Below are 11,288 nucleotides of genomic sequence, written 5' to 3'. Positions count from 1 at the left end.
GATATACCTGTACCAGGCTGCCTCTAGAAACACAGCCCAAAGGCACTGATGCAGACCACTAGGCCTAATTAAATGCCAGAGGCTAACTAAAGAAAGCCAGTCATGGGGTAGTAGAGACTCCCTGAAGAACCGTATCAAGGACTGGTGACCTCACCTGATTCTGCACAGACTGGCTTAATGACTGTGGGATAATCAGTGAGATGATTATCAGACAAATTCTGTGCGAGTGTGTCCGTTTGTCCCCTTATCCTCTTCTCCCAGGTTCTGGCTGCAGAGGAAAAGGATTGCCCAGTAACTAAGGCACTAAGTTACTCTGAGCAGATTCAGGTTCCATTCTTTGCTCTGTGTAAACTCACTCAAGTCACTTATTCTGTCTGGCCCTGACTTTCCCCATTCTGAAATGGGGGTAACAGCCCTTCCCCAATCTAACAGCAGCAGAGGCATTGTATGGGGGGGCACACGAGGTCATGTGCCCCCCCCCCATTTGCTGCTTGGCTTTACTGAGCATTCTCAGTAACATCAGCTGTCCCCTGCCCCCACCAGCAGGTACAGGTTGTCTCTGCTCAGCAGTATGGCTAGGCTAAGCACATTGAAGTTTGTGAGGTGCTCAGGTTGTGCGGTGATGGGGGACAGATAAGGACCTGCAATAGCTAGAAGTGCAGCTGTTTCCTGTCCACATCAAATCACAAAACATCACATACCAGATGCAGTTGATTCCTTACCACTGACTGTTCCTTTAGTTCGGGACACTGCCGAATGTGATGGACTGTTCCTTTAAATGTTTGAGCACTCCACACTTTCCAGTGCAAAGCCTCGCTTTCATGTTAGTTTCAGATTTGCAGCTGAACAATAAAGCCACCACAGCAGAAACTGTCTATCTGTCAGCTCACTGTGTCTGTCTATTGCCTTCTCTGCTAGTCCAAACATAACATGTCTCTATGTCCCTTCTCCCATTGCCTCAGCTCTCAGGTAATCCTTGTTTGGGGGAAGTCACTCACCTCAGGGCCAAAGCTACTTATGTCCCACACTGACTGGATTCCCCTCCTTTGCCTGCTCCCCACAGGCTCCACTTCCCCTCCATTTGACCCCTCCTCAGACAACTTCATGGATCTCCACAAGCCATACACATATCCTGCCTAGGCTGGGGAAAGCTGCACTGGGACATGCCTGTGTCTCCCTGGGAGACATCCTTGTAATGCAGAATCCATGGTGCCACCTTTCTGATGTTGCAAAGGTGCCAACAAGCCCCAAACCCACTGTCTGAGCCAAGCCCTCGGGCCTCACCCACACACTGAAGAGGGAAGGGTACAAGTCCTGGTTTCCCCCCACTCAGGTTCCCTAGGTGGCTGTGGTCACCTGGCACTGGATGCTCAGCCTGGCATAGAGCTGGACACGGCTGGCTCCACTCTTCACTACCTGTCTGGCAGGAGGTGGGGGAGGCAGATGGACCCTTCACTGCCCAGTCTGGCAGCACCTGGATCCACCTCCCTTAAGCCATGTGAGTTCCCACTCAGCCGCCAGCAGCTGGCTCTGGGGAGAAACACAATGGAGCCTTTAAGGGGTTCCTTCACCAAGAGCAGCAGTGATTCTCACCTTGTAATCCTGGGCAGCCTCCTCTATGGAGACTACTGTGTGAGGTCAGTGAGCCCAGGATGTCCTGCAAACCACACAGATGGCTTCTCCATCCTCCTCACAGAAAAGTTGGAGCTTCTCCTCATGTCTCTCACAAAGATTCTCCTTCTGTGCATTCCCTGGCTTTAACCCCAATTGTTTGATGTTCTCTACAATATCGGCGAGCTGCCTGTTGGGCCGGAGTTTCCCTTCCTGGAACAGCGCTTGGCACTGGGGACAGGGGATCTTTGCAGGGGTGGCAGTTTTGTAGAAAATTTGATGGTGCCCAGAACCTGCCCTCCCCCCCTCAAACTCCACCTCCCACCTGCCTAAGGCTCTGAGAGGGAGTTTGGGTTGGGGGAGGAGGTCTAAGGTGCAGGCCCTGGGCTGGGGAAGGGGATTGGGGTGCAAGAGGGGGTGAAAGGTGCAGGCTCTGAGATGGAGTTTGGGTGCAGGCTCTGGGCTGGGGGTGCAGGCTCTAGGAGGGAGTTTGGGGATGGGAGAGGGTGCAGAGGGAGGGGGGGCAGGCTCTGGAACAGAGTTGGGGTGTAGGCTCCGGGCTGGGGCAAGGGGTGGAGTTATAGGAGAGGGTGGAGGTGCAGGCTCTGGGAGGGAGTTTGGGGGCAGACGGGGTGTGTGGGAAGGGGGTGAAGGTGCAGGCTATGGGACAGAGTTTGGATGCTGAGTGCAGGCTCCAGGCTGGGGCAGGGGCTGTGGGTGCAGGCTCTGGGAGGGAGCTTGGGGGCAGGAGGGGGCTGTGGGAAAGGGGTACAGGTGCAGGCTTTTGGAGGGGGTAAGGGGTGCTCTGGGCTCCTAGGCAGGGTGGGCTGGGGGCCCTCTCTGTGCTCCTACCGCCAGGCACTGCCCCTGCAGCTTCCTATTGGCCACAGGGGTGCTTGGGGCAGGACACAGACCCACCCCGCCCAGGGGCTGCAAGGAGAGGCCGGCAGCCATGTGGCGCAAGCAGGCAGGAAGCCGCTCAACTCAGCTCAGCTCCGCTGTGCTGCCGGTGGTGGGTGGGCGCCCTGGGCTGTTTTAAATCGCCTGGGGGGGGGGGAGCACCTGGGGGCAGAAGGCGGGGCCGAGGGAGAGACCCGGCCTCAAACATTGCTGGAGCCAGGCCAGGAATATTCCTGGTACCCAGGCACTACGGGTCCATAGAACTCACTGCCCTTCATCTTTGTGCCTGATTCAGGCTCCCTTTGCTCACTATACTGGGTGATGCAGTCTCGGCAGAAGTTGTGCCCACAGTCTATGGTCACCGGCTCTGTCAGATACTCCAGGTGGATGAAACAAGTGACTTCTTCTAATGCTTTCCCTAGGAGAGCTGCTGAGGCCATGGCTGTCTGTGTCTTGTTGATGGCCGGTCCCCTTACTGCTTGGTTCAGCTCTTTACATGCACAGAATGAGGTGAGGGAATGGGGGTGGGGGGTGTCACAGAGTATGTGGGAAAGTGAAATGGGGTGAGATGGAGAGAACAGGTGAGAAAACTTTATTGACCTTCTGTAGGTTACTGGATATATATATATATATATATATATATATATATATATATATATATATATATATATATATATATATATATATATATATATATATGGATTTTAGAGCACTTTGTGACAATCAGCTCTTTATTGCTGAGGGAGAGCTATATCTGAGCAATGCCTTCACCAAATGACCACAACTTGCACCACTAACTCTACCTCTGGCTCTCATATGACACAGCAATATTTAAAGGATGCATGTGGATTTTAGAGAACTTTGAAATATCGGCTCTTAAAGAAAAAGCTCTGCCCTTCAGACAAAGTTTCCAACAGAAGCCCATTTCCTGAGGCAGACAGGGTAATAGTGCACAGCAGACAGGCAACCTCAGTACTTCGCTAAGGAAAGGACTCCAGGCTCTAGGTAATTGCTCTTCTCTGATCCCTGCAGCATGTTGCCTTGAGCTACCCAGTGACTAACACCAGCTGTGCTTCTACACACTCTCCTGTGACAGAGCAGCAGCCCTGCAGCACATGTCTCTGCAGCACCAACACTCAGGCTTGAGACAGTTACTAGCTGGAGCTAATTTTAACAGTTATTAACTTTTACAGTATTGCTTCCCCAAAGGGGCACTGGGTGCCAGGCATTAGCTGAGATCAACCCTCAGCAGCTGAGATCAGTTTGGGTAGAATCAGAGCAATAGGCTGAGCCCCAAGTTTGTGCAAAAATTTTATAACCAGAAAATGTTACTGTCACTTGTTTGAGGGGATGGGGCCCTGCCCCTTGGGAAGCCCTTATTCAGATAACTTTACATTTGAACCATGAACACTAGCCCAGACCTGCCGAAAGCACAGCAGTTTTCAAGACAATCCACAGCAGCATTTAGATTAAAGAGCACTTAAAAGACCAGCTGTTAAACATATGCTTGTCTCAACCTTATCGGTAGGGTGCTGTCACCCAGTGGAGGAAACCAGATACAGAAGATTAGATAAGGGGTGGAGTCAGCAAGATTGTCAGCTCCAAGGAAGGGATTCTTAAACTGAAGTTACACCACTGACCCCAGTCCCTGCCCTCCTCTGGGAGCCACTGGCAGCCTCCTTCCATACTGGGTTTCACTGGCCATGGATCCAAGCACAGATTTTGGAGCAGACTCAGACTGGTGAGTCTGAATCTACTCAGGTTTACTCACAATGGGCCAGTCCCAGGAAAACCAACTTCCACAAAAATTCATAATTGGTCTGGGTATCACGTATATCTAGCCTGATCCCTAATAGGTGTAACCCTTCTGCCCATCTAAGTTGGCAGCAACAAGGGCCGGGTTCTGTATCTAGGGGTTCCGTTTCAATAACGCAATGCAAAACCGGCTCGAGCCCCCACCCAGTGACCTGGGACAATTACATACCACCCCCTGGGCACCTCTAAGAGGCAATACTTCCCCTCTCGCAAGCACGGAGACTGAGTGTAACAGAAAATGTTTAATAACATGAGGTAAACGTCATCAGCATTAAATTGGAAAAACAACACAAACAGGCTTCATGAGCAAAAAAACCCACCCCAGCAAATTGGGATGTGTCCTTTCCCTTTGGTTCTTGAAACCAGCAGCCCAAGAATCACCAAAGTCCCAAAAGTCCAACAACCCCTCAAAGTCTCTCTCCCTGGTCAGTGCAGCCCCAGAGTTCAAGCTCGGGGGGGTGGGAGGCACGCAGGGGGTTAAGGGGCACCTTACGTGATACGAGTCCAACTGGCTGCCTCTCCGTGGGGTTCAGCCGCAGCCTTCTCCAAGAGCCGCTCCACTCCACTCCACCAGCTGTCCCGTGAGCCACTCCCGCCATCCACGAACTGCTCTGGCAGCTGCTCCGCTCTGCCTGTGAGTCGCTCAGCTCTGCTCCAACCATCCCTGGGAGGCTCCACTCTGCTAGCTGCTCCGCCAGCCACTTAGCAATATAGCTTCAGGCTACCCACTAGTTAACACAGTTTCAGTGATCTCAGCTCTTAATAACTTTAGCTCCTTTGTGATTTCAGCTCTTAACAATTTCAGCTCATAGTAGGGGAGCCCCAGTGCTAGTGCAAAATTGGCCCAAAGTGAATTCAGTTCAGCAGCCTGTAACTAGTGTAAGCAGAGTCAGGATGAGCTCTACCCTGACATCTGGTGGTGAATTATGGCGAGTGTGGAAAAGAACTCCAGGGGCTGATCTTGTTTGCATAGGCACACCCACTCGCCTGGCAAGAAACAACAGCAACTCAAAGTGGTTACTTTGGGGGCTCGTCCGGGATCCCCTGGGTCAGTACCCCTCGCAAGCACCTGTTGAGTGTTCCCCTGCATTGGGAAACAATTGTGGTTATATTTTGAGGAAATTACTGTTTGTATAATGGCTAATATGTCGGGTTTGTTGGGCCCCGGCCCTACAGCCTCTAGCTCAGGGGCCACAGCCTCAGCCAATGATTGGGCAAAAGCACTAGGGCAAATATTGGAAAAGGTTGTGTTGTCCCATGCTAGGTCAAACTCTTGTCGTGAGTTAAGGTTATTTGCTGGGGCAGAGGAGTTCGAACCCTGGTTGGAGCATACCACTGAAATGCTGGAGGAGTGGGCCGTACCTGATGCAGAAAAGCGAAGATGTCTGATAGAGAGCCTTAGTGGCCCAGCATTAGATGTGATTCGCACCCTGAAGCTCATTGACCCTGGGGTCAGTGTGAAGGACTGCCTAGAGGCCCTTGATCATACCTTTGGGAGTGTAGAGGGCCCTGAAGACAGTTACTGTAAGTTCCTTAATTCCCGACAGCAAATTGGCGAGAAGATTTCAGCCTGTATACAGAGGCTGGAAAGACTGCTTCAGAGAGCTGTCATGAGGGGTGCAGTGACTGCTGAACAGATGGATCGGACCAGACTGGCTCAAATTGTAAGAGGAGCTCAATATCAGAACTCGATTCTACTCCATCTCCGGCTAAGAGAACGACGGGAACATCCCCCAAGTTATTCCCAGCTGATAAAGGAGGTCAGAGAAGAGGAAGAAAGGCAGGCTGCCAGCGAGTTTTGGGAAGCCCAAACATTGGAGCCAGCCGGCACAACACCACTGCAAATGGCCAGTGTACTGATGGTGAGCACCACAGAGGAACTTGCCCAACAAGTTCAGGTCCTGACAGAACGGATAGCTGAACTGCAAAGCACCATTGATCAAGCTAAGACTTCCGGGAATAAGGAGCCTCTGACCGTGGCGATGGAGAAGTCAGCATTTAGAACCACCATCCCATCTGGGCGAAGAGGGAAAGGACAATTCTTCTGCTACCGATGTGGTCAGGATGGACACAGTGCTGCCAAGTGCCATAATGAAGAAAACCCCTCCTTAGTGTATGGAAAGCTGAGGATCAATTGGGAGAGATCCGGTAGCTGCCAGAGAGTCCGGGGACGGGGACCACCCAGGCCTGCAGGATTTGAAGATTCCCCCAGAAAAGACTGTCCAGCTGGGATCCCCGCAGGACTGAGAGGGCCTCGAGCAGAGGTCATGGTGAAGATTGAAGGGGTGGAGTGTAAAGCCGTGCTTGACACTGGATCTCAAGTGACTATTATATTTCAGTCATTCTACCAACAAATGCTTAGGCACCTGCCTATACAGCCACTGACTGGCGTTGGTCTGTGTGGCCTCAGCATGGATGAATACCTGGAATTCCCAGAGGAGGTTGCTGGGGTAAGAGAAGAGGTGGACACAGCTGCATTAATATGCCCTGACCCTAAAGGGACCTCTGATGTGTCTGTGCTGATAGGGACCAACTCCAGTCTCTTCAAGGTGCTCGCGGATTACTGCAGACGACGGGCTGGGGACCAGTACCTGACTACCCTGATGATCCATACGCTTTGTGCTGAAGCCTATAGGAAGATTGAGGGTGCTAAAAAGGAGACATCTGAGCTACCGATTGGGGCGCTGAAGTACATGGGCAAAACCCCGTTAGTAGTGCCTGCAAGGACGGAGCAAGAAGTGCTTGTCATGAGTACTCGGCTGAAAGGCAGTAAAGGGGCATTAACAATGGTAGAGCAGCCGGTTGAAGGAGAGCTCCCGGAAGGAGTGCTGGTCCCCAGTGGAGTCATAACCCTACCTGCTGAAGCCCAGGAAAAGGTGACTATACTGATTGCTAATGAAACAAGTCGAGATGTTGTGAAGCAAGGACAAAAGATAGCGGATCTCTTTGAGCCTGAATCAATTGTAAAACCCCAGTGTGAGACTCAAGTTCCACCAATAGACCCTGCAAAGTTTGACTTTGGAGATTCACCGTTGTCCGAGGAGTGGAAAGATCGCCTGAGGAGGAAACTTTGTGAACGATCCAAGGTGTTCTCATTGCATGAGTGGGATGTGGGATGTGCAAAAGGAGTAGAGCACAACATCAGACTACATGACGCGACCTTTCAGGGAGAGATCTAGGAGGATTGCCCTCTCCGAGATGGAAGATGTGCGACAACATCTTCAGGAGCTGGCTGCGAATGGCATCATTACAGAGTCCCGCAGCCCATATGCCTCACCCATTGTGGTGGTCCGTAAAAGGAATGGGAAAATCCGGATGTGTATTGACTACCGCACCCTAAACCGCCGTACTGTGGTTGACCAGTACACAATGCCCCGAGTCCAAGATGCCTTAGACTGTTTGCTGGGAAGCCAGTGGTTCTCTGTGTTGGATCTTCGGAGTGGGTGAAGCAGATAAGGAGAAGACAGCCTTCATCTGCCCAATAGGGTTTTATCAGTTTGAACGCATGCCCCAAGGGATCTCTGGAGCACCTGCCACATTTCAATGTCTTATGGAGAAAGTTGTGGGAGACATGAATTTACTGCAAGTGTTAGTTTATTTGGATGACCTGATAGTGTTTGGAAGAACCTTGGAGGAGCATGAAGAAAGACTTCTTAAAGTGCTTGATAGGTTAGAGGATTATGGTTTGAAGCTTTCAATTGACAAATGCCAGTTCTGCAGGACCTCAGTGAAGTATGTGGGTCACATCGTGTCCCAAGAGGGTGTGAGTACTGATCCCGATAAAATAGAAGCCCTCACTACATGGCCATGTCCAAGTAACTACAGAGAACTCAAGACCTTTCTTGGGTTTAGTGGCTACTATCGCAGATTTGTGAAAAACTATGCTACGATTGTAAAACCTCTGAATGACCTCTGAATGAAACCCCATTGGTGTTTCAAACCCTCAAAGAGGTTCCCATACCATCAGATATAAATACCTATCCCCATCCTCTCTCAATTCACTGGGTTTTGTAACCCATGCCCCTTGTCAAGCAAGTGCTACTTAGGTAATGGTGAAGGACTCACTCAGTCCTTCTGTCATACAACAGTTCCACTGGCCTTGATTCACAGAATCAGGGTTAGAAAACTTTATTCTTCCTGCCCCAATAATAGAGAAACTGGGGATCCCACACCAGCCAAAATAACCACTTTGAGTTGCTGTTGTTTCATGCCAGGTGAGTGGGTGTGCCTATGCAAACCAGATCAGCCCCTGGAGTTCTTTTCCACACTCGCCATAATTCACCACCAGATGTCAGGGTAGAGCTCATCCTGACTCTGCTTACATAGGGATCTGCTGAACCCAGTGCTAGCTGAGAGCATCTGTCCCTCCTTGGGCTGGTACTAACCCCAACCCCATTCTTTGAGTGCATGGGGCTGCATCCCCCTTCACTGGCTCCTGGGAACGAGGGAGAGAATCCTGGACTGCCACCTCTGCAATCTGGGGAATCAGCCCCAGTGACTCCAGTGGGTAACTTCTGATTTACACAAGTCCTGTGTGTTTTCCTGCCCCTGCTCCGTGACATGTGTGTAATGTTACCCAAAATAGTAAGCTTAGGGAGGACTAATGACCCAGAAGAGTTTGGCAGAAAGCAGCACATTTATTATACTGATAGCTAAGCTCAAAAGAAGCCGGGGGGGGGGAGGGCGGGTCACACTTGCATACTAACGCTCCTAGGACAGGAACGGCACTGGAGATGTCAGGATCCTTCAAGATAAGTGTCTCACAGCGCAGCGATGAACGGTGCGATGAAGGTAAGTCTTCCCAAGGCATCATGGCCTGCGACTAGAGATGACTTGGCCGTGTCTGTTTGGTCACACTCCACCTCCATGCATTGGGCATGTGATTGCTGCCTAATCAGAGTCCCAGACACCTTGTTTACCTGGGAGCTCTTCTGATCTTCCAGCTGCTCAACCAGCCCATTCATCCCACAAGCATTCCAGGAGGTAGGGGGAGGGGAAAAGCCACTTCACAGGTATTCAAAGAGGGAGAGGAGACAAAAAGGGGGGGAAATGTGTAACAGATCTTTTGAACCTACAGGTTATACAGAGCATAGTCATACAGGTATACAGATCACTGCTGCTCCTACAACATCTATCACTCTCCATTTGACATGTGTGGTACAGGTTTGCTGTTCCTGCTCCTGGTGTTTCAGGCACAGGCAGATCCCTGGATCCCTGCCTGACCTTCCTGAACTGGAGCACCCAGGAAAGTGACTCTGCACAAACGGCCCCTCCTCACCCCACCTCTGCTCCCGGGTGGGGGTCTGCAAGTCCCAGAGCTGCTGCCCTCCCTGACCCCCACAGGCTCTGCTCCCCAGAGTGCCTGCAGGAACCAATCTGGGTCTGGGAGAGCGAACACCCTGGGACTGGGCTAGGGACGGAGTCTCCAGTCTGAGGGGAGAGGAGCGGGGGAAGGAGGGAGAAGGCGAGATGGAGACTTAAAAGGGCAGCAGGGGAATGAAGTGGGAAGGGAGGTTCCCAGCTCCCAAGTCTGCCTGGTTCCATGAGTGATGTGATGGGGAACGGGAGGAGAGGTATGCAGTCCCTTTGTGAAGATGCCCCAGGGCCCAAATGAAGAGATGGTGGTAGTGGGACCAGTCAGTCCTTACCGTCTGTCTATGGACTCAATGTCTCCCCAGCTCTGTCTGTCCCTGGGAGCTGCCAGGCCCCCTGTGCTTCCCTCAAGCTCAGTGCCGCTCTGGAGTGAGCAGCCCTGTGTCTCTCCACCCACAGGCACCACCTTCCACTGGGCCTGGGGAGAGAACCGCCCCCAACCACAATAGCCCGGCCCTGTCAGGGTGTGTCCTCTCCCCACCCCCGCTCTGCACGGGGCAGCTGCTGTGCAGACTTGTCAGATGACAAAGGCCAATTGGCAGCTTCCTCACCTTCACTTGACCTGATTCTCCTGCTTGCCCCCGTGTGAACCAGGAATAACAGGTTTAATTTCACTTCCTTGTTCCCATAAAAGTGCTGCCCTAACAGCAACCGGACATTTCCCTTCTGCCAACTGCCTCCTGCTGCGGGGTGAGTTGGTAATAGTCATTGCGACGAGGAGCCATAGGCCATCCTCATGTCAGCCAGTTCCTGCAGCTTGGCCTCTTCTCAGCTCCAGCCAGTCACTCCAGCTGCTCTTGGTGTGGATGCTGTACAGGGAACAACTGTGTATGTGGGCATCACATCTCTCATGAGTCTGGCTATCCCTGCACACACCTCCTGTGTCTGTCTAGTTACAGAACCCAGTGCCCATCACCGCAGTAGCTCGACTGACATTACAAAGCAATCACTCAGTCTGAGGATCAGGATTATCCCCTTGTCCCATCGCATGCTGAGAAGTGTGAGCACTAACCTCCCCCTCCCTCCATTATTACTGTATTACAGTAGCTCCCACAGGCCCCAGCTCAGACCAGCGCCCCACTATGCTAGGTACTGTAGCCCCAATTTCCATATGGGAGCAGCTGGAGGGACAGTGACTTACCCAAAGTCACAGCACCCGTCAGAGCCAGGGTTGGGAATAGAGCCCAGGACACCTGTGTACTATCCACTAGTGCACACGGCCTGCCCTTTCCTTCAAGGGTCGCTGTGGGGAGCTGCTGTGCAGAGCTGGGCCAGGCAGTTTGCTCTGACAGTGGTTAGGTCTGTGCACATTCTCCAAGGCCGTTGTGTGGGGTGGGGGAGAAAGGGGGTTCCAGAGCTGGGCACCTGTCATTGAGCAGGCCCTGTCCCCAATTCAGTGGTCCCAGCTGCTGCGGCAAGTCGGGTGCATGGGGAGAAAAGGGGGTTCTGAGAATTGGGGCCCAGTTCGTTTGTGGATCCGGCCCCTGCAGTGAGGCTCAGTGGGAGTTGGGCAGGGTGTGGGAATGGCAGGGTGATGGGGTCACATCCCCAGTGTTAGGTAGAAGATGGGCTGCCACATGCTGCATCAT

At 52.2% G+C, this 11,288-nt stretch overlaps 1 pseudogene; it reads right to left on the bottom strand.

The window, feature by feature from the left end:
• Positions 1 to 1,338: 1,338 nt before the first annotated feature.
• Positions 1,339 to 2,951, bottom strand: LOC135974568 (E3 ubiquitin-protein ligase TRIM52-like; annotated as a pseudogene).
• Positions 2,952 to 11,288: the final 8,337 nt, after the last annotated feature.

Source organism: Chrysemys picta, chromosome 12 (assembly GCF_011386835.1).
Source record: "Chrysemys picta bellii isolate R12L10 chromosome 12, ASM1138683v2, whole genome shotgun sequence".
Taxonomy (NCBI): domain Eukaryota; kingdom Metazoa; phylum Chordata; order Testudines; family Emydidae; genus Chrysemys; species Chrysemys picta.
Note: the sequence above shows the minus strand (reverse complement) of the source record. Positions and strands in the feature narration are given on the sequence as shown.